The 25486-nt window shown below is 36.8% G+C and overlaps 1 protein-coding gene across 2 annotated transcripts in view; it reads left to right on the top strand.

Annotated features, from left to right (window-relative positions):
• The window catches only part of LOC111148153 (N-acetylated alpha-linked acidic dipeptidase like 2), a 1315835-nt gene that overhangs the window by 1232112 nt on the left and 58237 nt on the right, over positions 1-25486 (top strand). The gene's annotated exons all lie outside the window — the stretch shown is intronic.

Here is a 25486-nt window from a genome sequence, read left to right as displayed (position 1 = left end):
TGTATTACAAAGTAGGTAAAAGTGAGGAGGAATGAAGTAGGATGGTCAAGGTTTGGTGATCATGAACTACCAGTGACATTATTTCTACTTATTTCTAAGATAATGAAGTCCCTAGCATAAGTGTGTGGCAAATATCATTTACTCTATAAATATTTCAATGAGATAATTAAATTGTTTCTATTATATATGTGTAATATATATGATGTATATGCAAATACATATATATGTATATGCACACATACATACATACATACATAAAATAGTGAAATATAAACATATATTCTTCTGTATTTTCACCATTCTTTTTTTTTTTCACCATTCTTTTAAAGTATTTTTTTTTTTCAGGGGCACCTGGGTGGCTCAGTGGGTTAAGCCTCTGCCTTCAGCTCAGGTCATGATCTCAGGGTCCTGGGATCGAGCCCTGCATTGGGCTCTCTGCTCCGTGGGGAGCCTGCTTCCCCTACCTACTTGTGATCTCTGTCTGTCAAATAAATAAATAAAATCTTTAAAATAAATAAAGTATATTTGTGTTCTTTGTATAGTTGTATTCTCTAAAAGAAAGACTTGATTAATATGGAGTTAATCGGGGAAAATTATCCCATGATTTTGTTATTTTTGTTGTTCAAGAATGAATACAGCTCAGAATTATTCTTGATGTTTCTATGAATTTATGTGCCTACACAATATTCCACTCTGATATGGAATTTTGATGTTTACCTCTAATATATGAAGATATTAGTCAAGTGATTACTATTATAGGTAGTAATGAATTATTTTCAATTCTTTTTTGCTCAGTGCTAAAAACAAAATATTGATTATGTAGTGCAGAGAATAAGAAATACATTAAAAATGATGGAAAAACATATTCACTTTAGAATAATAGCAAGGGAAAATGATATCTAAGATTATATGCATTATTTTAATTAAGGGTACTTGGAAATACATATGGCTTCCTTTGAATAATAAGCATCTATAGATGAGGTATGATTAGAAAATGCAATCTCTTACAGGTTCAATTAAATCAACTTCGTTTCAATAATGGTGAGTGATTAGAGAAATGCTATTGGAATCATACTTTGAGTCATCATTCAAAGAATCTTTTTTTTTTTTAATTCTGCAATGTGGTTTACTAGATAATGACTACAGGCTTAGAATTAATGAAAGAAGTTTAAGAGTGATTAAATTATATGTCTTAATCAGACTATGATTTAATGTTACTGGTAGATTTAAAGAATTTTCATTTATTCACAAAAGACAACCATCTCTGCCAGTCAGCCTTATAATTAGTGAGAAATGAGCTCAGAAGTTAGTGTGTATCTCAAATGGAGAGAAGAACTTATTCAAATCATCCATAACCTATTGACCTTAATTTTTTTCCCTTTCTCATAAGATTTATTTTTAGTTTATGGCATTTGACTGGGTAATACTTGAATGAGATTATTGTTGCTCCTGTATTCTATAGCAGACAAAACCAGGATAATTAGAGTTATGAGAACTATTATAGGGTAAAATGTTTTATCTGTATTTGTCATAAAAAATATAAGGCTTTTAGCATTAAAAAAATAAGGGTTAGCCCTTGTTTTTAAATCTATTTCAAATGCAATTTCAATATGCATTTATCTCCAGGCAGTTAAGATATAGCACTCAACATTACCCTAGAATCTTTCATTATATAGAAATACACATTCATAAAAGGTTTACTTTTTTAGTTATATGTATGTATGTGTACATATACACATATAACTTTGAAAAATTATATATACATATACATACATATTTAAGAGAAGCATACAATGGCATGTTTGTCATATTGATGAAACATAGCATATTGCAAAGAGATATGATTTGAATGTATAGAGAAATGCTAATATTTTTGCTAGAATACATATAAAAATGCATTATGCCTATATCAGAAGTCATACTTAAGAAATAACTGCAGTATTTACAGGGCATTATCCAATTATTTATATTATAAGTAAATAAAAGCTAATTAAGAATTTTGACTTAAATTGTTTCCTTCCTACCACGGTGATTGACAGTTCATTGAGATCAATAAGTTATATTTTTGCCATTAATCTGCAAAGCAATACTGAAATACACTTTTTGTCTCTCATGTAATCTATGTAAAAAGGATACATAAAACATTAAATTGTGGTCCTTGTCTCTTTCTTGCTGTGATGAAGTCAAAATTTAAAAGCAGGATATCTCAGGGGAGGCAAGGAGATAATATGTAAAGAGGTGGTAAACCAAGAACTATTTTTTTGTTGTCATTCAGGTGACCCAAGAGTCAATGTGGGTTTTGAACTATGTGAGAGTCTAGTAACTTTAATAAAGGAAAAAGTACCATTGGTCTCTGGGCTCAGCAGAAAAGAGGTCAAAGATGCTAATTATTTTTCTAATACAGTTTTATAGATACTATAGCTATGTGTATTAGTGCCTGCTATACTTTACAAAATCACTGACATTTCTCAGTCATGTCATAAGATACAAAGCTTTAAGTTCAAGAGACATTTGCTGAAAAGTCATTATGTTAAGTACGATGCTGATTTCTGAGAGAACGACATAGAAGAGAATGGTCTTTACTAAAGTTGCTTTATTAAAGTTACCAGGCTCTCACATAATTTAAAACCCATTATGGCTGATGGGCCACCTACATGAAAGCAGAAAATAATTCCTTTCTTTACCATCTCTTTTTAAAAAGTAGAAAAATATGTAATATATCCATTATTATCTATTTTTAACATTTTAGTGAAAAACACATTACGTGTCTGTCTCCCCAAAATGCTATCAAATACTATGTACAAAGATAAACAGACTGTGTAAATTGTCTCATTTAACTTAAAAAAAAAAGTATGCATTCTAGTCATCCATGACAATGTTGGAACTTTAAAAGGGGTTATGCAATTTGTTGAAAGTTATCTCACTTGGGCATAGCTGGTGCTCAAATATAGGTTTGCCTGGTAGAATCATTTCCTGCTAATCATACATCCATGTGCTTTTTCACATTTCACAGGCCATTTGAAGTTAGTTGGGGGTAATGGGACTAGTTCTAACTAATGTACTATTTGTATAAGACACATCAATTCTGAGCCAGAGCACTTAAGCTCAGTGAATGACCTTCCAGCATTTCCCTTCAGCTTCCACAATAACCTACAGCACTCCCGATGGTGGATTTCAACATGTCCTGGGTCTCCCAATAAGCATGTGGGACCATGTGTAGAGACCTGAGTGACCAATATTGCATTAGGCCACTGAAGTTTGGGGGTTAATTTGTTATTACAGCATAACCTAGTCCATAACTCTAGCTCGTGAGGTAATTAAGTCCCCAAATCTCTGCTCTAAATCTAAATGCTGTAACAGTTGCCATTATTTAATAGGAAAACAATTCAAACACTACTTACTGTGTGATTTCATTCCTTCTATGGTCTGAAATTAGGAGTCAAACATTGGTTTCATTTTCATATACAAACTCTGAATTGGTAGATTTCCTGTGCAGTGGTAATCATAAAGTTAAGATTTGTAGATAAGCAATCACTGTGTTATTGTAAATTGGTAAAGTGCTTGGTAGTTAAAGGCTACAACAATTTTGAGTGAGATAGCTTTGCAGGCTTTGACTTGCCCACCCAATACTTATTTTTCATCAACAATTTTGAACTCAATTCATTGTTTTTGTTTAGAAGAAAAGAACAGAGTGTTCATGGCAGTCTGAGATATGACTCATTTTTTTTTGTTATTTAGAAATAAATAACTCCACTAATTCTGCAAAATGTCTTCTACTGCCCTGAAAGGCAACAGTATGATTGTGTGTGTATAGATTTGGCTGCTAATATATATTTAACATAGTTCTATGGCTTTCAGTATAAAGATTTTTTGAGGAAGAGTTTAACATTTTAGATATGAAGTATTTATGATGCTATTTAATAATTGATAAAGGAGTTTCTAAACAACTTTGACATTCTGTTCAAGTCAGACTTTTAAAAGACTCACTATTTTCTCTTTCCTAAATTATCAATTCACATTAAAAGTGAAGTACAAATATTTGAGACAGATCAGTTTCTTCCCAATATTCTGTACATTATTGTTAATAGTAATAATGCTTTAAGCATATGTAAATAATTTGTTTTGTATTATGTAAGTTACTCTCACATCATCTTTCATATAGTAAATGAACTGAGGCCTAGAGAAGTGGTTTTGAAGTCACTTGGATCTTGACAGAGCTGGGGTTAGAATCCAATTTCACTGACTGCTACCATAGTGTTCATTTTACTCTATTCCGTTTGATCATGTATGGAGTCTCTAGGTGATTAAAATGCTTAATACAATAGTAGTGTCACCAAAACCCCATAATCTTTCCTTGATCTTTTTGTAATTAGTAAATCTATGTATGGTAAGTACCAAAATTAGCACTATAGTATACCTTGAATTTTATTTTGCAATAGATACTCACAAATACTCTTATTAGATGCCTTTATGTATTTTTTCAAAGACTTTGCAATCTGGTAATAATTGATCAAGGGATGTTGAGGAGTCCAAATATTCAAATAAATGAGTATATGATAGACACTCAAATATTTGAAAATATAGGTGTGACTAGCTTTACAAATCCTTTGTTTATTCAAGAAATGTTCATTTAACACTTGGTGTGAAGAAGTGACTTTGTAGGTACTGGGTACCTAGTAGAAAGGTAGCTGCCTTCAAAGAACTTATATTTAATAGTTGGTGAGCTAAGATGGCAGAGTAGGATAAAAATGATAGATGGTGAAAAAAACCAAATAAGTAAATATAAACATATACTGATAAAAGGTCTATGAAATTAATAAATATAGAGCTCTCAGAGAAAAAATTGCTGAGGGAGGTAGAGAGGAATCCTACTTCCCTGTGGTCCACATGGACGCTTACTTAGCTAAGAAGCTTAGAATTCAACTAAGGTTTAAAGAGTGAGAAAGTCAGCTCTGCAAAGAATCTCAAGTAGAGCTCCACAAACAGTAGGAAGAGTATATGCAAATTCGGAAAGGTAGGGAAGATCTTAGCATGTCCTAGGAAATAAAGTGAGAGGGAGAATGGCTCAAAGTACGCCTGAAGGCCACATTGCCATTGGCCTCTCAGCTGCTGGCTGGTATTGGTAGTGCCTTGGAAGCCAGGTTTTTTTTTTTTTTTTTTTTAAAGATTTTATTTATTTATTTGTCAGAGAGAGAGAGGGAGAGAGAGCGAGCACAGGCAGACAGAATGGCAGGCAGAGGCAGAGGGAGAAGCAGGCTCCCTGATGAGCAAGGAGCCCGATGTGGGACTCGATCCCAGGACGCTGGGATCATGACCTGAGCCGAAGGCAGCTGCTTAACCAACTGAGCCATCCAGGCGTCCCTGGAAGCCAGGTTTTAACAGAAAAAGAGGAGAGGAAAAAGAGAGCAAAAAATAAACTAATAGTCTTCAAAGAAAGAAAAAGGAAGAGAAAAAGGAAGCAAAGAGAGTTCATTGCCTAGAAAACACAATATGAGGTAATAGAAAAAATACAAATATATCTGTAGTTATAATAACTATAAATAGGTTAAATCAGTTGAAGGAAAATTTGTCAGGCTGGATTTTTGAATTTTAAGAAAGGCAGTGTGTACTAATTCCAAATTATACAAAATCCTATGAGACAGGAAAGTGAAAAGAAAAGAAAGAAAAAAAGGAAGATAATGTGAGACAAATACTAAACAAAGAAAACTGAGTTAGGATCATCAATATCAGACAAAATAGAGATGAAGGCAAAGCTTAAATTTAGAGACTTATCTAACTAGAAGATTACCTCATAGGGATAAAATTAATCAGAAAGATAGAGCAGTTCTGAATATGTAGGCACCAATAACACATGCACAAAATAAACACTGCTCAAATTATAGGAAGGAATCAGTACACCCACAATTATAACGTAGGATTTTTAGTACACGTTTTTTTATGGATGAAAAATTATCTGAGGGTACAGAGAAACTGAGGATAAATTGAAATAGGACAAGTAGTAGGATGGGAGGCAGCATAACTAGATAGGAGAGTACACCTGGATAATAGATGTATTTGCCTGAAAGAGGGACTTAGAATTATTTCTAGAGGAATTGGAGAAGAATAGACTCAGGAGATTATTTTAATGCATTATAATGGATATGCCATGGTAATACACAGGGCAAATTCCATGTCCAATATTGTTTATGTACTTTTTATGTATATGGTGTGTTTACCAAGTTTTCTATTTTTCTTCCCTATTTTCTTTTTTCTTTTCTCTCTCTCTCTCTCTCTCTCTCTCTCACACACACACACACACACACACACACACAAATTGTCTTCTATTCCTAGCATTTTACTGTGTAAAAACCAATGTATTGAGAGTTGTAACATCTTAATCCCAGTTCTAGTTTTGCCTCTAAACAGTTGTGTGATGTTAGGCAAATCATTTCAATTTTCATCCCCTATTTCCTTATCTGAAAATTGAGCTGATAAGATCAGATAGCTAAGATTTCTTTCATCATTTGAAGCTCTGCAGTTATGTAAAATGTTTGACTTTTGGGGATTAGTTTTGTTACTTATAAATGTATATTTAAATTATATATTTCACAAAGGTATGTTGCCCAGCAATTCATTTTTTTTTCCATTAAGAAATGAGGTAAAATAAAATTATCTTATTTATTACATGAATTGCATAATACAGATCTGAGGTGATAAAACCCAGGCACCTTTTAATCTACCTAAATATATGAGATAGTTCATTACAGTATGACCCCGGTTTGTGATAAGTTGAATTGGGAACTGGATACCTTGCCTCCTTCAAAAATGATATATTGTTAGCAACTTATCATATATGAAATGAAAAATAAAACAGGCACATTAGTAAGTGGATCCTTTTTTATCCTGTTTTCCACTAAATAAATTGTATTTTAGATGAAGAAACTTGTATTTTTATTATATGATACACTTTTCCATTGTTAAAAATTACCTAAATGCATTGGTAAACTTTTCAAAATTACTGTAATTGCTTTGTTCTCAGGCTGAATGTCTTCTTATGCATTCTTTTATTTATATATGTACTTGGTCATAAACAGTTATAACATCTTATTTATGTTTATATTTTAAATATTTTCTACATGAAAGTTTGGTGACATTATACAATATATGCTTATAGAAATATTTAAATCTCATTATGTCAATTCCCCACACAAATATCCTTTATTAGATTATTGTGTGTATAGTGCTGGTTCTCAAAACCTGATCCATCACCCACCTATATCAGAGTCATCAGCAGGGCTTTTATTTATTTATTTTTTTAAGACTTAATTGATTTATTGAATAGAGAGAGAGGGATCACAAGTAGGCAGAGCAGCAGGCAGAGAGAGGGGGAAGCAGGCTCCCTGCTGAGCAGAGAGTCCGATGAGGGGCTCAATCCAAGGACCCTGAGATCATGACCTGACCCGAAGGCAGAGGCTTAATCCACTGAGTCACCTAGGCACCCCATCAGCAGGGCTTATTTTAAAATGGTGAATCTCAGCATCTCCATGTAGATGAGGCAAGTTTGACTTGTGTGTGCGTGTGAGCATATGTGGTGGGGTAAGGTCATGTTTGAGAATTTTTATTTTAAAATGTTTCACTGGTGTTTCTGATGCACATAGTCCAGGCATGAGGCACTGAGATATTCTGGTCAGCAGTATGAAGTCCCAAATCTTTCTAGTAATCTACTAGAACTTTCACAGCCTTACTCCAAGCTACCTTGCTACAATTACTGCATCATTGCTTAATGTTCGTTGGTAGGATTTGATAGTAAGATTAAATGAAATTTGGCAGGGGGGGCACCTGGGTGGTTCAGTCTGTTAAGCGTCCGACTCTAGATTTTGGCTCAGGTCATGATCTCAGCATCCTGGGATTGAGCTGTGTCTCTGGCTCTGGGTTCAGCAGGGAGTCTGCTGGAGGATTTCTTGCCCTCTGCCCCTCCCTGCACTCATGCATGCTCTTCCTCTCTCTGTCTCTCTCTGTCTGAAATGAACAAATAAATAAATCTTAAAAAAATAATAAATGAAATCTGGCAGGTTTGTTAGTAGGATTAACCACAATCATGTATTCACAGTTCTAGTGAAAGGCACATAGTAGATTTTCAATTAATACTTGCTCCTTTCCTGTATCCTTGGAACATGTGAAAACCATAAATTTACCATGTGATAACAGTGAGAAGACATAGTATACAGTGGTGGGTAGTAGGATGTTCCTGTTTTCTCTGAGGAACTAAAAATATTGGAATCAAATAAATTTCAGAAAGCAAAGAAATCAGGATTCCTGAAGCTTGTGGAAAGATCTCTCTCTACTTTTCAGTCAGCAGATAGTGTCAGGCTTTGCTAAGACCTGGCCTTTCTATAACCCTGCCCTTCTATTTATTTTATTTATTTATTTATTTATTTTAAAGATTTTATTTATTTATTTGACAGAGAACACACAAGTAAGGGGAGTGGCAGGCAGAGGGAGAGGGAAAAGCAGGCTCCCCACTGAGCAGAGAGCCCAGTATGGGGCTTGATCACAGGACCCTAGGATCATGACCTGGGCTGAAGGCATAGGCTTAACTGACTGGGTCACCTCGGTGCCCCAACCCTCCCCCTTTTAGAAGGAACAGCTCAGGGTGCTCCATCCATAGAAATGAGCTGCCTACAGAACATGGTGTTTGTCATAGCAAACATGGCAATTGGTGAAAATCCAGTTCAGGTTCTTAAAAAATTGTCACATTAAGCTTTTTAGACAGCCCCAAACTTTTGTTAATAGACTGTGTCCCTCAACACTTTCAACACCCTTCGATAACCAACCACATGTTAGAAATTTAAGAGAATATTGTGACAGGGTTTTAGAGAGTAGGTTCTTACAGATAAGGAAACCAAGGCCCACAGAAGTGCAAGGCCTAAATATATATATTCTAAATTGAAGGCTATTGTGGTTTCAACATTCATTCAGATATTATGATTTTTGGTGATAGGAACATGAAAACACAAATTACCAGTTACTGAATGAAATGCAGGAATGAAAACCTTATCTTCGCCTTCCAGATCAGGAGTCACTTTGGCATTTTACATGTAGAAGAGCATAAGTCTTTTTCCAGGTTAATTTATTAATAATTACAGTAATCCTTGAAAAGTTTTTGACTTGTCAAGACCTCCAAATGTCATTTTTCTCCTGTAATAAGGAACTCATTGGCAAGGAAAGAGATCTTTTACAACATAGTTTACTTCTCCAACTTTATTTTTCTTTTTTCCTTTGAAAGAATCCTTCCATTCAAAACTAACTTACTCAGTAGTTGGAATGCAAACTTAAACTTGCCTGCTCATTTTATGGAAAGGACTGCCCTCAACTCTCACCACCTCTCTCAACTGCATCCTTTTTCAGGATCCAACAGAAGTAAAATCTCCAAGAGTATTCTTCGACTATTTCTTTCCTTAGTGACCACTATTTTCCTACTAATTTGATCCTTTGGATGCACCATTTTAAATGCTCTTTTTGTTTTCCAAACTACAAACCCCTTAACTGCAAGAACTGCTTATCATTTTTATTTTTTTTTAAAGATTTTATTTATTTATTTGACAGAAAGAGATCACAAGTAGGCAGAAAGGCAGGCAGAGAGAGAGGAGGAAGCAGGCTCCCTGCTGAGCAGAGAGCCCGATGCGGGGCTTGATCCCAGGACCCTGGGATCATGACCTGAGCCGAAGGCAGCGGCCTTAACCCACTGAGCCACCCAGGCGCCCCAAGAACTGCTTATCATTTTTAGGATTTATCCCAGCAACTATAATTTTGAATTGTAGGTGCTTTACAAGCATTTATTCAAAATAAATATCTCTAAGATAAAATGCTCTAAAGTTAATTATAAAATTAAGGATCATATTATACTGGTTAACTGGTGAATTATAATATTCAAAAAATTCTGAATTATTTGGTCTGTGTTGTTCAGTGGGACATCCTGGGATGTCCGAGAAGCAAGAGTCCTCTGTTTTGGCAACATGGGAGGAAGAGAACTTGTGAAGAGTCTAGAGCTGGATGGTGTGCTCTGTTTGTGCAATCCCTTATTTACATCTATATTTCTGCATTCACCTAAACAATAGCATCTAGTTCAGAGAAAGTTGATGTAAGAAACTTGTCATGAATATAATCACACATCTAAGAATCTAAAGCCATTGTGTTTCTTTTATTATTTTTAAATTTTCGAGCCTCACTCTGTAGGATGCTGTCTAAAAAACAGTTATTACATTAACAGCAAGAAAAGAAACTGCATTAACAATGTAATTGCCTACAGTAAGGGTCACATATAGTTTGGCCATTATTCAAAGTATCCCTAGGTAGAAGCAGCCAAGTTCAAAAAAACAATGTCTTGTTTTTTTTTTTTTCCAATTCTCATAGCTCTAGCTCCCCATTGCCCTTATTGCCTCCATAGTCTAGAAACATGATGTCATTATTTTTCTACGTTACTTTTTTATAAAATGTGGGACAGTATTCTAATACTTTTAGAGAAAAAAATTTTATCAGATGTCCAAACTGAGAGTAGAACAGAGGTTTAATTTATTTTATGTTGGTTTTTCAACTGGGACATAAGGCAATAATTATATTAACAATTTATATCAAGATGCTAAGATTGATCTACTAACTAAATAATTGACTTCATATGTTTTGAATCCATTATTACCAAAATATCCTTTGTTTAATGATTGGGTGTTAGGAATAAATGTTATCTTTATCTTTTAGTAAAGCACTGTTTTATTAAATTCTTAAAGAGCAAACTGAAACCACGGTATTTTCCATGTACAGAAATCCAGCATTATGATCTGAAAATGCAGTCTCTAAAAACAAACTATAAATAGGAAACCTCTGGCCTCTTCTGTCTTACTGCATTACGTATATTTGATGTGTTTTCTTTAGCATTATTACAAACTCTGCTTAATCAATTCTCTAATCTTTCTTTCCATGATTAATTACTTTGGATAATTTACCAAGTACATGATTGAGTAAGTGTGCAATTACCCTTTTAAAAATAAACAAACCCCACCCTCTTTGCCATATCAGAGCTATAGTGGTTTCTGCAACAACAGAGAAATTCATTTCTGTTCTGGTAGTGATATGGGGGATAGTGATTTTAGGGGGACCTGTGTCTACTCAAAGATACACATTTTCCTTTAGAAGAAACCATCATGAAATAGATGTAAGATAAAAATAATAAAACCCATTTTTAACATTTTAATTTTACATTTGTCTAAAGATTTGTAAAATCCAATAAAGCAACGTTGTGTAAACTGAGGTAAGAACATATGCTTTGTGCCAAATCTGTTTCTGATTTGTTCTTGCGTGGCATACAGCCTCGCCCAGGGACTTCTCCACAGAAGGAATTTTCTCAAGGAAGCTTTTCTGATCCCCTCAGATGCATGAGGACTCTGGTATACCCTCTCACAGCACCCTCATTTAAATATTTAATAATTATAGTCCATATCGGTTTCCTCTCATTTCTGTGAAAAGCCTGAAAATTCCCAATACCTCACACAGTCTCTGACACACAGCCAGTGCTGTATTTTATACTAAATACTTTATACTAAAATATGTATTTTATACTAGAAATGCCCTTAAGCAGTATGAATATGGATGGATAGGTGATCACCGATAACCAAAGAACCTAAAATTGGAGTAATAATAACCTATGGTCTACTAAGATAGATAAATACCAATAATTATGTATGCCAGCTGACCCTCCTACTTTATTACCCTTGCTTTTCCAGATGTACTTTAGATCTGTGTAATCAGGACTGCTTATTGTAAGGAAAATAATAACAATACTTTATGTACTCAGGGCATTTTAGAGATTTTTTTTTTTTTTGGCTTCATAAATCTCTACATCCATTTCTCTAGTCTGATAAGTTCTGATAGAGCCACGTTCCATCTTGCTATTAAATGTGCCTGATAGGTATAACTATCCCTTAATTATTCCTGAGAATCATATGGGCAGATTTGGTCATTGTTATCTCCATGGCCACTGGTATTCCCAATTTGTCAAAATTAGGAAAGGGATTGGAAAGGAAAGAAAAAGATACAATTTAGTCTAAGAGTCCAGATTTTGCAACTGGAATGCCCAGCCCCAAGTCTCAGAATAGCATGTGCTACCTAAGTGGCTCTGGGAAAGTGACTTCACTAAGCAGTACTTCTATTTTCTCATCTGCAAAATAAAATAAGGCTATCGTAAGAATTAAATGGTTTAATTCTTGGAAAGAATTTAGAATGATGTCTGGCATGTGGCAAGAGCTCATAAATGTTAGTTGCTATTGCAGTTATTATTATTGTTAACATTGTGTGGAAGTTAGTGAAATATAATATATTAATTTTTAATTTGTCAGTAAGCATATATGTAGTTCAAATGCAAATTACTGCCAGACGTGATATAAAAGAAAAGTTGGCATCTTAAAGTGTCTTTCTCCAATGTGCTAAGAAATACTAACTGGGTTTTTTTCCTCTAAAAACAGTATGACTAGTAGAAGATACAACTGTATTACAAAGTCAAAATTATGACTACATGTACTAAAGAAGAATTACCAAAAACTACCAGTAAACTAAGTTTATTATTTCCAAATTAATCTCTAAAAACATATTTTTTTTCTGCTACAATATAGTAACAGATGGGTGATGACACTCACTGAAAAAGGAAAGGTATCAACACTGAAAAAAATTTGGTGGTGCTTGTGTGGCTCAGTAGATTACGTGTCTGTCTTTGGCTCAGGTCATGATCCCTGGTTCCTGGGATGGAGCCCCTCATTGGGCTCCTGCTTAGCGGGGAGTCTGCTTATCTCTCTCCTGCTGCCCTCCCTACTCCCCCACTCCTCTCTTGCTCTCTCTTTCAAATAAATAAATAAAATTTATGAAAAAACCTTATAACTATTACTTTTGTGGCCTAGGCATAGAAAGGAGGCATTCTATTAGCAATAGATTTCCATCTCTTTGCCTGAGGTTTTCTTGTGTGGTGCAGAGCTGTCCATGTACAAAAGTCCAGAAGAGTTAAAGGTTTAATACCTCCATGAAGCTGTTATGCCCAAGTTTTCATGTCCGAGAGACCACCAAGGAGCCAACACTGATGCAATCACACGAGGGTTTATTTGACAAGCTTAAACTTGGGCTCAAGTATACCCGACACAGTGGAGTAGGGACTTGGACCCTGAACCGGATTACAGTCAGAGTTTTTAAAGGCGGAGTTGGGGTGGACTCGGCAGTAGATAATTGGGCCACGACTGCTGGCTCTGCAGTAGGTGAGGACAAAGGGGATGTTCAGAGGGCTATCAGGGTAAAGAAGACTGTCAGGATATTAGAGCTCTGGTTATTATCAAGTCAAGGCCATTTCTCCCTCTGATGAGGCACTAACATGACGACAATTGGGAGTTTCCTGGTGGAATATCACATTTCTCCTAACATGCGTTCTTGTTAGTGAGATTTAGGTTTAACTTTGTTTCCATTTTCTTCCTCCTCAGCCTCCTTCAGTTTTATGGAGGGGAGGGCGATGTTAGGGCTAGATTCAAGGTTGGTACAGCCTTGTTTTTCTTGGCCTCCACAGATGCAACCTTGGAAAATTCTGAGGAACCTATTCTATTTTGGCTTTCGGATTGTTCCCAGCAGGATTAAGTTCCAGTCACACAGAGTGACTCCTGACTTGATAAAATGTGTTGTATTGGCTGTCTTCTCTGTCTTGCCTCTCCTCATACCACTACCCTCTCCTCTCAGTGAACCACTTGCACTCAGATTTTGTCTCACAATCTGTTTCTGAGGGAACCCAAAGGAAGGCTCATGGTAAACTCATGGTAGAGTAGTCAGAATTAGGTTGAGTACACAGAGAGGAGATGGGGCTTACAGCAGGAGCAGAGGCTGGAAAGGAAGATTAGTATCAGGGAGCTTGTATTCCTAATCAATAGTGTTTTGCCAACAGAGGTTGTCTTCTTAGTTCTTTAATGCCCTGGCATTTGTGGGTGGTTAGTGTATATTTCTAAAAAAATAGACCTTCATCGGTTTAGGGGATAGTTTATTTGGCCCATCTATTTAATAATCAAATTAAATTACTGTGGAGATATACCCTGTTTATGCCTCCTTTTCTTTATTCAATAGCTCATCAATTTCCCATCATGGCCCCCAGGGACACAGAGATGTTTTGCAGAATATGTCAGCTGCAGCGGCTGTGCAGTGAATGCACAAGCCAGCCCCCAAACCAGTCCCAGGATTTGTGCTCAGCCCTTCGTAACTGTAGGGCATGTGGTGATAACTTTAACAGCAGTTTCTCAGAGTGTTGGCGAGGAAAGGGCTTTCTCTCCTCCAGTGGTATATATCTATGGGCATCCCACTGCACAGCCACATGGGGTTCCTGAGTCTACCACCATTTGCTTAACACAGGTCTTAACGTTCACCCACACTTACCCCTGCACTAGGCCCATGGCCCAGACAGGATCCATCCCAGGGAATTCCTAATAATGACCTCCAGTTTTAAGAACCAAATATCCCATTTATTTCTCTTGATTAAAATCCTTCTCTTCCTTAAAATGAATTTCTCTCCTGGTAGCTTTTGGAGTTCCACAATGATTTTTTTTTTTTAATTCTTTGCAACAAGGTGACTTCATTTTTGATGCAGTTCATCAAACTATTTTAATGTCTTTGAAATCTTAAGAAGGAAAGGGTGGGGTCTTCAGCTCTTTCTTTCCTGGAAGCTTAGGAATTCCATAGCTATTTTGCCATCTCTTGTCTCCCCCTACTTTTGAGTGTCACAGATCTATGTGCAGAACAGTGGGCACAGGTATCTGGCAAGGTCTCCAAACATCGTATCCAAACCTCTCCATAGAAAGCAGCCCTTGAGCTGCCTTTTGACAACCACTGGAGCTCCCTTCCAAGGTGACTGGGTATCTTCAGGTTCACATGCCAGGTGTTAACAGAGTTGTCTCTGTTAGCACCAAGTGAGCAGGTGTGGCATTTAAGTTTTGTGCACTGGTTTCTATGATTTAAGTTTGGTCTGGAGTGATATGCATGATAGTTGTGGGCGAGATATAGAAGTCCTTGATTTTCTAAGACAGTTTTACTCTCAAGTAATTTTTTTCTGTAAATAGACTTGTCAGATCATAGGTTTTTGAGTTGAATGTTGCCTCCTATCAATTTTCTTAGCTAAATAAAGCAGTAGAAAGGAGGTGACATAGACAGGTGTTTTTTTTTGGGGGGGGGTGCATAAAAATATATTTTGAATATAACTGTATAGCTCTGGCTGTAATGTGGAGAAAGGGTTAGAGGCAGATATTCAGATCAGTTAGGGAGTTTGTGGAGTATTTTGAATGACAGGCAATGAGAATCTTAATATGGGATTTTAGCCATGTTAGGGGTATAGAGATTAGAGATTTTGCGTGCTAATATTGTGTGGTGCCATTTACTTTATCTTCTTGCTGAGAAAATAGGCTGGGTATGTCAGGAGTCCATCCATGCTGTTTTCCCTCTGATGACATCACAATTTTGGAAAGCAATCCTGAGAACTGGAAGGCTGCTTCTTGCTCTGCTCACCTCCAGGGAGATGGAGGCCCCTTGTCCATAGCTGGCTTCCCTGAGGTTTGTTATCCACAGGGCGTTTGTTGCTAAATTCAGGGTTTTCTACTTTAAAGTGGCATAAATCAGAGTCGGGTCGCTTCACGATGAGCATAACAGCCCAAAGTGCACCATACACCACAAAATCATTTCATGAAGATTTTCACCAGACCATAATTTATTAGCTAGTGCCTGTTGCCCTGAAAGTTAAGGGAATGGGGGACGGACTCCCTATAGATCACTGAATCATGGCCATTTGCCTTGGTTGAGTTTTAGGGTTTTCTGACTCCTCACCGCATACCCCACAAACAAACTTATTTCCCACTCACCAGGAACTCCACTCCAATTGCACTTGTTTCTTCATATTTCTCTAAAAATCTGTGCTGCTTTCTGCCACATGGTTTTTGCTCATTTTAGTCCCCTCATCTGGACTATCCTCCCCCTTTACACTCTAATTTCTTGAACCCAAAATCTGTACATGTGACAGAATCCCATTATATGTTTATTTTTTTTCCATTGTATGTTTAAAGTGGAAGAAAAAATGGAGCTTTCTAGGAAACAAAAGATTCATGTTTACTAAATTTTCCACTGTTAACTTTTTCCAGTTGTGTGAAAGTGGTATGACTTGTCTCTCTCAGGGAGGAAAATCGTAAGAGGAGAAACTGTCTTATATTTCTTTGATCTCCCAATTTCACAGTGACAATAAAAGCTCAGTAGATATTAGAGAGATGGTTCATGATTCATCTGCTATGTGTTCTATTATGTCACACCATGCCATAGCATCCCAGGCTTTCTCAATTTCTTCCTCACACTAACCTATAAAGTAGGTGTTATAATTATCTCACAGCACTGCCTTCTAGAGTGGGGCTAGATTGCACCGTAAGTCTGCCTGAAGGCATAAAAACAATCCCACAATGGTAGTTGAACTTATGGCTTAGGTATGCGGCATAAACTATGGTTGTTTTAATTTGGAATTAAAGAAATGGAACAAATCACGTGTTTACTGAGTGTCTCTGCCCATAACTAAAAAAATTACATTATAGAACTATGGTATTGATATTGCTTTAATAAATCTGCTCTTGTCCAAGTCTGTTGTTAATGAATTAAATAAATTCATTCAAAGCAATCATTACCGACACAGTCATCCTATTTGGCGATGAGATATAATAATTGGGGAGGAGAAGTGTTCCCACTGCAGATAGTCATAGTTTTGCAAATATCTTTTTTTCCATCTAGACAGGTAAGGGAAAGATTTTTGGCAAAATCAAAAAATATAAAAATACCTCCCTCCACAGTATTAAAGCAACATACTATTACAAAGTTTAACCAAAAATTACATGTGTGTGTTTTTATGTATATTTTTCTTTGTTAAGTTTCTAAACACAGTCTTCTAAACCTTTAAGTACAACTAAAATTATTTTAGGTTAAAGAAAGAAAAAACTTTTATGTGGCAAAATATAATTTGCCTTTATTACCCTTAAAATCTAGAAGAAGATTATACTAGTGATTATTATCTTTCAATAATATAATCTTGCCCAATACCAATGAAACCAATAACTCCAGAAATATCAATATTACCTAGTGAGAGAGGAAAGAAAGCCTTTTCAGTGTGGGTTTGTTAACTAATTTTTTCGATATAATAATCCTTTTATTTTTTGAACACTTTTCTATAAAATTATTTTGTTGTCATTATTGTTGTTCTAATGAATTCTTCCTTTATCCTGTGCTTGGGGGTAGCATGGTCTAGGAACTGTGGAGAAAGGACACAAGGTTTTAAGGCAGATTGTGTGCTTGTAAAGTTATTATAATGGAGTTTCAGATAGCTCAGGGGTGTGATGTCACCAAGATGGCAGGGCAGAAGATGCTGGCATCCATCTTCCCACAAAGAACAATTAGACAGCTGTCCAAGAATGAAAATAGCTTTGGGAGATCTCAAGAGTCCACCTAAGAAGTTTCAGCAAAATAGCAGAGCAAAATAACCTGAGAATAACCACACAAAAGGGGTAGGAAGAGCGGCTTCATTTTGCCTGCATTATTCAGTCCCCCAGGTCTGCGCTACTCAGTGCCAAGAAGCAACACTCTAGCCAGAAAGGGTTCTCATTGCAGGCACAAAGAGAGCAGAATGACTGACCAGATGAGTAACCATTTGGAGTTACACAAAGGACCTGGCCCTGACTCCTGTCACTGGCCTGCACCTCCGTGTACCAGCAAGTAGTCCCTGTGAAGACCTGCATGTGCACACAGCTTGTTCCAGTTTCTGTAACTGGCCTTTAGTGTGTGTGCACCTCTGGCTAGCCTCTGTGGCCATGTGAGTGCACACTGACAGCCAAACCCCCACCGCTGTGTGTGCCTGAAGCCAGTCCTGACCCCGTCACGGACCTACACTGCTGGCGGCACTTGCAAATAGCCCCTGGAGGGCCCACCTGCTGCTGCTGGCACTGACTCTGCTTACCAGACCCTCCAAAGTGCCTGGGCCTGCAACGAGCCTCTGCAGCCACCTGGGTATCCGCTGACCGCCCATGTCCTGCAGCAACGTATGCACCCACAGTTGGCCCCAGCCCCTGCTGCTGGCCAGGACTTTTGCCAGTGTGTGTGCACCAGCAGTTGGCCCCTGTCATGATGCAGGCACCTGTAGCCAGCAACACAGCCGGCTCTGGCCACCCCTGCCACCATGCCTGTTCCCTTTCCTCTGAGAAGCCCAACAGCCATTCCAGCCAGTCAGGGCGCCCCACAGCTCTTGCTGTCAAGGATCATGCAATTGTCGACACTATGCACCTCAGCTGCCTAAGCCAATGAGATACTTTGCCACCTTAAATCTTGACATATTTGTGAATTTTAGTTTTCACCTTGCCATTGATTTCTAGTTTCATACCATCGTGATCAGAAAAGACACTGGTATGATTTTTATCTTTTTATATCTTATGACTTTTTTGGTGGTCTAACACCTGGTCTATCTTAGAGAATGTTTCATGTGTGCTCGAGAAGAATGTGTGTTCGACTGCTGTTGGACAGAACATTCTCTAAATGTCTGTGAGGTCCATCTGGTCAAACGTCTAGTTTAAGTCCAATGTTTCCTTATGGATTTTCTGCTTGGATGATATATCCAATGTTGAAAGGGATATTAAAGTCCCCTGCTGTTATCATATCGCTCTTTTCTTTCTTTGGGTCTGTTAATATTTACTTTATGTATTTAGATGCTCCTATGTTGAGTGCATAAATATTTACAAATTTTATATCCTCTTGTTGGTTTCTCCTTATCATTGTATCATAACCTTCTTTGTCTCTTATTGCTGTCTCAATCTTATATAAATTAAGCTGCCCCTGTTTTCTTTGGGTTTGTGTTCATGTGGAACTTACTATTTCCCCCTCCATTCACATTCAGTCTGGGTGTGTCCCTAACGCTTCAGTGAGTGTCTTGTGGATGGTATATAGCTGGGCCTTGTGTTTACCCATTCAGCCACTCTATGTCTTTTCATTGGAAAATTTAGTCCACTGACATTTAAGGTAATTATTGACAGGCATAGAGTTACTATTTTTTTAAAGATTTTATTTATTTATTTGACAGAGAGAGACACAGCAAGAGAGGAAACACAAGCAGGGGGAGTGGGAGAGGGAGAAGGAGGCTCTCCGCTGAGCAGGAGCCTGAGGCAGGATGTGATCCCAGGCTCCTGGGATCATGACCTGAGTGGAACCACTTAATGACTGAGCTACCCAGGCACCCCAGGCATAGATTTACTATTTTGTTAATTGTTTTCTGGCTGTTTTAGAATTCTTTTGTTTCTTTCTTCTTCTCTTGCTCTCTTCCTTTGTGATTTAATTATTTTCTCTAGTGGTATACTTTAATTGCTATCTTCATTTTTGTGTATCTATTATAGGTTTTTACTTTGTTGTTACCATAAGACTTATATAAAGCATCTTATATTTACAATAGTCTGCTTTAAGCTGATAACAACTTAAATTTAAATGCACACTAAAACTTGATACTTTTACTTTCCTACTCCCCCCACATGTTGTGTTTTTGATGCCACAATTTACATCATTAACTTATATCCATTAAAAACTTATGGTAGTTATTTTTAATATTTTTGTCTTTCAGTTCATACTTGGTTTCTGTGATTTATCCACCACCATTAAAAATTAGACTATTCTTTATTTAACTATTTGTCCTTATTGGTGAAATTTATCCTTCCATGTTTTCCCATTATCATCCTTTTGTTTCAGATCGAAGGGTTCCTTTTAACACTTCTTGTAAGACTGGTCTAGTAGGGGTGAATTTCTTCAGCTTTTGCTTGTCTGAAAAACTCTGTATCTCTCCTTCAATGATGAAGGACAAATTTGCTGGGCAGAGTATTCTTGGTTGGCTTTTTTTCTTTTTCTTTTAGCATTTTGAATATATTATCCCAGTCTCTCCTGGACTGAAAAGTTACTCTAGAAAAATCTACTGATAGTCTTATGGAATTTCTCCTATATAGAACAAGTTGTTTTTCATTTTGCTTCTTTTAACATTATCTCTTTGTTTGTAACTTTGACAATTTAATTATAATGTATTTTGGTGTGGTTCTTTTTGGATTTATGGTATTTGGATCTTACAAGTTAGGGAAGTTTTTAGCCATTATTTCTCTCTTTTTTTAAGATTTATTTATTTTAGCTAGAGAGAGTGTACACACACAAAAGCGTGAATTGGGGGGAGGGGCAGAGGGAGAATGGGAATCTCAAGGAGACTCCCTGTTGAGCCAGGAGCCTGACCTGGGGCAATCTGGAGTTCAGTCTCATGACCCTGAGTTCAGGACCTGAGACAAAATCAAGAGTTGGGTGTTTAACTGACTGAGCCACCCAGGTGTCCTACCCATTATTTCTTTCAGCTTTCTAAAACTTATGATATCACTTGTATGTGGAATCTAAGAAATAAAACAAATGAAAAAGGAAACAAAAAGAATCATACTTCCAATACAGAGAAAAAATTGATGGTTGCCAGAGGGAAGGGGGTTAGGGGAATGGACATAATTGGTGAATTAGAGTGGGAGATACAGGCAGTGAATAAGTCATGGGAATTAAAAGGTATAGCACAGGGAATATAGTCAATGATATTATATTAGGTTGTATGGTGTCAGATGGTAGCTACACTTGCGGAGAACAATAAGGTATAGAGTTGTGCAATAATTATGTTGTACTCCTGAGACTAATGTAACACTGTGTGTTGTCTATATTCAAATAAAAATTTAAAAAATTTTTTTTTAAAAAGATGTTTTTAAAGTTTTCTGTCCCTTTCTCTTTCTTTTCTCCTTCTGGGACCTCTAGAATGTGAATATTGATCTGTTTGATGGTATCCCACATGTCTCTTAAGCTGCTTTCTCTCTTTTTTATTGTTTTTTCTTTTCTATTTGTTCTTCTGATTAGATCAAGTCATATCTTTGAGTTTGCTGATCTTTTCTTCTGCTTGGTCTAGTCTGCTATTGAAATCATCTACTGGATTTTCCAGTTAGTTATTGTATTCTTCAGTTCTATGATTTGTTTGATACTCTTTAAATATTTTATCTTTATTGAAATTCTCACTTTGCTTGTGCATTGTTCTTCTTATACTGGTGAGCAAACTCATTACTTTGAACTCTTTATCAAGTAAATCACTTATCTCCATTTCATTGAGGTCTGTTTCTGGAGTTTTATCTTATTCTTTTGTTTGGAACATATTTCTCTATTTTCTTCACTTTACCTCACTGTGTTGGTTTCTGTGCATTACATAAAAACTACCATTCTTGATGGAATTGTCTTGTATAGGACACAAACTGTATTATTAATGGAATTGTCTTGTATAGGAGACAAACAGTATTATTCAGCCTGGCTCTAGCTCTTGGTTTTCTCTAAAACCTTTGTGATTTGGCTTACAGTAGTTGAGTGTGTGCCAAGACCTGTTGGTGTCACAAAGGGGAGAATTTCAGTCACCAACTAGATGCAAGCTGATTGGAAACAAGATTCTCAGGCAGAAGCTTTTGAAGTATGCAAATAAACCTCTTTCAAAGAAAGACTAAGAAAAAGCATTTCTGTTGGCTTCTTCTTCTTCTTCTTCTTTTTTTTTTAGACTTTATTTATTTATTTGAGAGAGAAAGTGAGAGAGAGCACAAGAAGGGGGAACTATGGAGGAAGAAAGAGAAGCAGGCTCCCCACAGCCCCATACGGAGCTCCATCCCAGGACCCTGGGATACTCACATGAACCGAAGGCAGATGTTTAACCAACTGAGCCACTCAGACACCCCTTCTATTGGCTTCTTAAATGCTGAACCCTAGAGGGATAGCCAATTAGGAAGCATTTCTTTGCTTGCTAAGGTCCTTCGAAACTCGTGAATTCAAGCTCCACTTGCCTGCATAGCCAGGATATCAAGAGGTGTGTTCCTTGGGTGGCAGCTGCAAAAACTGGGGTGCAGGATATGTATATAAACTCCTTCCAGGATGATATTGGTGGTTTCGAGCAGGCTACAGGGAAAATGCTAAGATCATGTCTATTGGCTTCTCTGTTCTCTGGGGAGATGCATGTTGTATTAGGCACCTAACCCTCAGGGAGCAGTTATAAAGTATGCAAATAGACCTCTTTCAGGGAAAGAATGGGAGATTGGCATTTCTCTCTGCTCATTTTGCACTGAGCCCTGCAGGGATAGCTGATTAAGAAGTGTTTTTTGTTTTTGTTTTTGTTTATTATAGTCTTCCAGGAATTCAAACTCAAGAACTCGGGTCCTACTGGCCACCAGAGCCAGGCAATCAAGCTGTGCATCTTCTGGGTAGCAGCTACAAAACCTGGGTACCAGACGGGGGCACAAGTTCCTTTTCAGGAGACACTGGTACCTGGAGCAGGGCAGAGAGAGAATGTGAAGATGGTGAAGATGACAACTGCTAGCCTCCTCAGTCTCCAGAAAGAATTGCAGTTGACCCTTAGATGTGTGTTAAATTAGAAGCCTGACTCTCAGGCTGTAGCTTTTAAGATATGTAAATTGCTCTATTTCAGGGGAAGACTGGGATATAGGCATTTTTTGCTTGCTACCTCTTCACTGAGCCCAGGGGACTCACAACAAGTCCTCACAAGCCCCTTAAGAGCTGTTTCTTTGTTTGCTATAGTGTTGTAGGTCTTGTGGACACAAGTCTCATTGGCTTTTGGGGCTAGGTGTTTTGGGGCCTTCAGGCAGAAGTCTTAAAAGGCAGAGCACTCCATGTTGGATCCAAACGCTTCTCTCCTCAGGGAGAAAATGGAACTTGGTAGTTTCCTCCCAATTGTATGTTGCTGTGATGGGGTAGTGTTTACAGTCAGAGTGTGTCTCAGTCTTTCTTACACATTTCAAAGTGGGTTTTTTTTTTATTTATCTGATGTGTAGGAATCGTTCAATTAGATTTTTTTTTTCTTCAAAGGGAATTGTCCTGTGTGTAGCTCTAGATGCAGTGTGTCCATGGGACAAGGTAAGGTCAGGATCCTCCTATATTATCATCTTAGACTGGAACCCAGTAAGTCTTATACTTAAGCCTATGTTTTTAACATAGAATTAATTCCCCCACTAACTACCTCTAGGTTTGTCAAGATAAGATGTTTAAGTGTAAAGCACTTCGAAAAGAGTGGGGCATTATATAAATAAAGGGATGATTGCTTTGGCTTGCCTGAATAAGTGAATTCAGAGCGGATGAGAAGAGTATGGGTCTGCGTCATCTTTCCTACTTCATGGCAAGACCTATGCAAATCTCCCTCTTGCTCAGGAAACTGCAAGTAAAGCCAATTTAGTCTAAGCATTCTATTATGAGCCAGATGCCTTAGAAGTCCCAGTATTTGTTGTCACGTTCTTTTTGAAAGAAATAGCAAGGTGGCTGGCTTATATTCTGGTTGTTTGAGCTGCCAAATGACTCTTAAAACAAAAAACAACTTTCTTCAGCAGCACACAGTGAAGTTGCCTTTCTCCTCCCTCCCCATTCTTTCATTTTAATCCTTTATAATGTGTGGTTTCCAGACTCCAAAACTATAAACAAAACATGTCTGTTCTGTAGTTTCCATTATCCAGTGCAAATTGAAAAAAGAAACCATAATGCTTCTTAATCTTCTTTAAAAATTCCTTTTTACAAATAATTTATTTCCAAATATCGGCGTTTCTTACATGATTTGGAAGTAGTAAGGTGGAATAGAGACAGAATTCATATCAACCTATTGCAGATAAGGTTTTCCCCTGAAAAACAGCATAATCAGGGTAGGCAGTTTCCCAGGATTTTTGTGATCACTATTCTGGAGATAATACTCTGCAAATAAACATGGGCATCGGGGAAAAAGTGGTTACTACCTTTGGGAAAAAAATATCTCAAAGAAATAAAGGAACACCAAAACTGTTTCTTCTTCCCCTTTCTTTCTAAAAGATGTATTTTTTTTTTTCAAGCATTTACAAGAAGGTCGAATTGAACTGTATTTTTAACCTATCTTAAACTGTGCAAACACCTGGGAATTAAAACTTTTAAATAGTAAGTGGAATTTGACCCTTGTTGAATGTGTAGATTTGAATATTTAGCATCATTTTTTCCTTGTAAGTTCTATCTTTTACGTGTACTATAATGTCTCGAGTTAGTGTGCTAATTCCCCTGTGTAGTTTCACAAGACAATATTTTCATTTACTAACAACATTTCATAGTACATTAATAACATCAACACAATCATATTTCTCTCTGTGCCAGCTTCAGGGTTATTAGAGATGTAGGGACATTTGTTACACCAAGGTAAATATCAAATATCAGTTGAAAGAGAGGGAGAATAACAGTGCTTTTGCTGCCAGCCCTAAGTTCCTTTGAGATGTATATGAATACATATGATTTGTTCAGTCTTTAAAGCATTTGCTGGTTCAGCTGTGGTGCATATGGTGGTTTTCAGACAGTTTTGGAGCATGGTGGGGGGTGATATGCATATATAAAAATCCTAGGTATAAGTTTTGAGGATGTCATTAAAGTTTGTTTAACTTTAATTTAAACATAGACCCCAAAGACATATAAATGATACTAGTTTTGATAGATTTTGGAAAAGTAATTAGAAATAGAGTAAAGCATTAAAGAAAATAGTAACAGATTTTAATGGAATTTTTCAGACTAAATTCTATTCTATTTTACTTTTTCTCTAGTTCCTAATGAAAACAACAGTTCATTTATTTTTCTTAAGTTTTCTTTAAATTCCAGTTCGTTATGGGATGCCTGGGTGGTTCAGCTGGTGAAGCGTCTGCCTTTGGCTCAGGTCATGATCTCAGGGTGCTGGGATTGAGCCCCACATCAGGTTTTCTGCTCAGCCAGAGAGTCTGCTTCTCCCTCTCACTGTCCTTCTGTGCGCTCTCTGTCTCAAATGAATAAATCAAATCTTTAAAAAAATAAAAATTAAAAATTAAAAAAAAATTTCCAGTTAGTTAATACAGTGTAATATTAGTTTCAGGCATACCATTTAGTGATTCGCTACATACAACACCCAGTGTTCATCATAAGAAGTGCACTCCTTAATCCCCATCACCTATTTCACCCATCCCCTTGCCCACCATCTGGTAACCATCTGTTCATTCAGACTAAATTATATTTTAAATGAAATAAATTGATCATTAATTTTGTCTGGGGTATTACTTTAATCCCCTAACCAGATATTGATTTTCATTTACTTCTCTCTACTGTTTTTTTTTTTTTTTTTATTGTGTGACATTCTGAACTGCTGAATAAAGAATTGTTTTAAAGTTTAAATATTATAACTTCTTCAACTAGGGTGCTATTTCTTAATATTTCAGCTAAAAAAGAAGAAAATGTTATATTCCTTTATACTATTTTGAAACATGAAAAATGCACTGTTTTTTTTTTTTTTTTCTTTATAGAAAAGTAAAACTAGGGGTACCTAAATGGCTTAGTAGGTTAAGGGTCTTCTGCCTTTGGCTCCAGTCAT

Source organism: Enhydra lutris, unplaced genomic scaffold (assembly GCF_002288905.1).
Source record: "Enhydra lutris kenyoni isolate GAN:26980312 unplaced genomic scaffold, ASM228890v2 scaffoldscaffold2, whole genome shotgun sequence".
Classification (NCBI taxonomy): Eukaryota; Metazoa; Chordata; class Mammalia; order Carnivora; family Mustelidae; genus Enhydra; species Enhydra lutris.
The sequence above is the reverse complement of the archived record's forward strand: the minus strand, read 5'-3'. Positions and strand labels throughout refer to the sequence as shown.